The sequence below is a fragment of the Macaca thibetana genome, chromosome 6 (genome assembly GCF_024542745.1).
Source record: "Macaca thibetana thibetana isolate TM-01 chromosome 6, ASM2454274v1, whole genome shotgun sequence".
In the NCBI taxonomy this organism is placed as follows: domain Eukaryota; kingdom Metazoa; phylum Chordata; class Mammalia; order Primates; family Cercopithecidae; genus Macaca; species Macaca thibetana.
Window position 1 is genome coordinate 152,639,431 of NC_065583.1, and position 3,209 is coordinate 152,642,639.

The 3,209-nt window shown below is 35.8% G+C and overlaps 1 pseudogene; it reads left to right on the forward strand.

Annotated features, from left to right (window-relative positions):
* The first annotated feature begins 2,784 nt into the window (after window positions 1-2,784).
* LOC126957786 (uncharacterized) lies at window positions 2,785-2,877 on the forward strand (annotated as a pseudogene).
* Window positions 2,878-3,209: the final 332 nt, after the last annotated feature.

Below are 3,209 nucleotides of genomic sequence, written 5' to 3' on the forward strand. Positions count from 1 at the left end.
AAACTGTGGAAATTTCAAGCACCTGCAATTGTTTATCATGGTCATGTTTAATGATCTGAAAATAACATGTCATGTATATAATACGCTTTTAATCCATTAATTAATTTTAACTTTTTAAATTACTAATTTACTAGGCTTATTATGCTTGCATTTTTTACTGCTGTGAGTAATAAGACTTGTTAAAATGTAAACTCTAAATATCATCCCCTGTAGATATTCTTTTAGTTGCTTTATTTATTTATTTATTTATTTATTTATTTATTTATTTAAGATGGAGTCTCACTCGTCACCCAGTCCAGAGTTCAGTGGCCCAATCTTAGCTCACTGCAACCTCCGCCTCCTGGGTTCAAGAGATTCTCCTGCCTCAGCCTCCTGCATAGCTGGGAGTACAGACACACACCACCATGCCCAGCTAATTTTTGTATTTTCAGTAGAGACGGGGTTTCACCATGTTGGTCAGGCTGGTCTCAAACTCCTGACCCCGTGATCCGCCTGAATCAGTCTCCCAAAGTGCTGGGATTACAGGCATGAGCCATCACTCCCAGCCACTAGTTGCCTTATTTATTTAATGTTCACTTATTGTCAGTGAATTAGCTTAATGATGATACCAAAAGACTAGCAATTCACTCCTTGAAATATGTATAGGTTTTACAAAGTGTATAAATACAACTGTCTACTCAATTTATTTATTTTTCTACATTTTCAACTTTTGAGTTCAGGTGTACATGTGCGGGACGTGCAGGTTTGCTACATAGGTAAATGTATGTCACAGTGGTTTACTGCACAAATCATCCCACCACCCAAGTATTAAGCCCAGCACCCATTAGCTATTCTTCCTGATGTTCTCCCTCCCTAAGTCCCTACAGTTACCCAGTGTGTTTTGTTCCCCTACCCAATATATCCATGTGTTCTCATCAGTCAGCTCTCACTTATAAGTGTGTCTACTCAATTTCAATTTAAAATTAGAAACAAAAATACAATGCCTATACATGAGATATACATATTAATTTAATAAAATACCTAGCAGTTTGGATTTTCATACAATTAAAGGATAGTAATCTTTACCAACCCGTGGATATTTAGAAAATATGTCACCGGATGGTCATGTAATATTCTTGTTGGGTATGGGACCCTCTCCTTCCCTGCTCATGTCTGAGTAACTACCAACTGTAACAGTCTGATAAGATACTTGATATAATTTCAATTTTCTCAAATTTATTCAGAGGAGACTCATTGGCCTATTATATGATCTATCTTAGAGAATGTTCCATGTGCTGATGAAAATAATGTTTATTCTGCAGTTGTTGGGAAGAATGTTCTCTAAAAATTTGTTAGGTCCATTTATTTTAAGGTATTGTTTAAGTCCATTGTTTCTTTGCTGAATTTCTCTCTTAATAATCTGCCTCATGCTGCCAGTGGAGTATTGAAGTCCCCCGCTATTATTGTGTTGCTGTCTATTCCATTTTGCACATCTTGTAGCAATTATTTTCTAAATCTGGGAGCTCCAGTGTTAGGTGCATATAAATTTAGGATTGTAATATCTTCCTGTTGAACTAATCATTTTATCATTGTACAATGTCCTTCTATGTCTTTTTGTACTGTTGTTGCTTTAAAGTCTGTTTTGTGTGATGTAAGAATAGCTGCTTCTGTTCACTATCGGTTTCCATTTGCATGGAATATCTTTTTCCACACCTTTACTTCAAGTTTATATGAATCCTTAATGTGTTAGATGAATCTCTTGATGACAACAGATATTTGACTAGTTTTTTTAAAATTATTCCCTCTGCCATTCTTTATCTTTTAAGTGGAGCATTTAGGGCATTTACAAGACAAAACAGGGCTCTATAACACCCCTAAAAAATCACACTAGCTCCACAGCAATAGATCCAAACAAAGAGAAAAATTTCTGAAGCGTCATATAAAGAATTAAAAAGGTTGATTATTAACCTACTCAAGGAGATACCAGAGAAAGTTGAAAATCAATTAAAGAAATTTAAAAACACAATCTAGGATACGAATGAAAAATTTTCTAGATAGATAGATATTATAAAGAAAGAACAACCACAAGTTCTGGAAATGAACGATATACCTATAAAAATACAAAATGCAGTGGAAAGTTTCAACAACAGACTAGAACAAGTAGAAAAAAGCATGTCAGAGCTCAATTTTCCCTACTGGAAATTTATTGCCTTCCCCACTACTGGAGGTTTGTGTGTGCTCAACTTACCCTACATTGCAGAAAGATGACAAGCTAGCGCTCTGGCCTCTTTTTTAAGGGCACTAATTGCATTCATTAAGGGACTACCTTTATGGCCTAATTACCACCCAAAGGATCCAACTCCAAAGAGGATCATATTGAGGATTAGATTTTAATATTGAATTTGGGGAGATACACAATATTCAGTTTGTAACAACATATATATAAATACTGAATTGATTATTTATACTGTAGGAGAAAAATTAAGTTTATTTGATTGTAGACATCAAATAGTCTGTATCCTAAAGGTTTGTAGCTTCAACTGTGTCATAAATCACGTATCTTTATTTGTGCAGGTTTGTATCCACTGGTTTAGTCTACTTCTCTGTCTACTATGATACCAACAAAACATCCTCTTTTTGTATTTTAAAAATAATTTTAAAGCATATTTATGTAGAAAAATTGAAACATTATAGAATGCAACTGTTTAAAGTATATAGTCAATAGTTTTTAGCACAATCGTAGAGTTGGGAAATAATAAAGTATTCACTACAATGAGAGTCAAAAACGTTGAGGTCTTGTGGACAAAGACTTATGGATAGGTGCAAAACATAAATCCTCTTTTGCAACACAGAACTAATAGTTCAGTATGAGTTTTGATACATATAAGAAGGGATATTATGATACCTGAGACAGTTAACTGATGGGGGTATTGATAGCCATAAATGTTGGTTCCAGGCCAGGCACAGTGGCTCATGCCTGCTCAAGCCTGCAATCCCCACACCAAGGTGGGAGTATTGCTTAAAACCAGGAGCTCAAGACCAGCCTGGGCAAGATAGTAAGAAACACTTCATCTCCACAAAAATTTAAAAATTAGCTGGGTATTGGGGCATGTGCCTGTAGTTGCAGCTACTCAGGAAGCGGAGGCTGAGGAAAAAGGATTGAGCCCAGGAGTTGGAGGAGCATTGATGGCACCACTGTACTCCAGCCTGGGTAACAAAGACAGACTCTG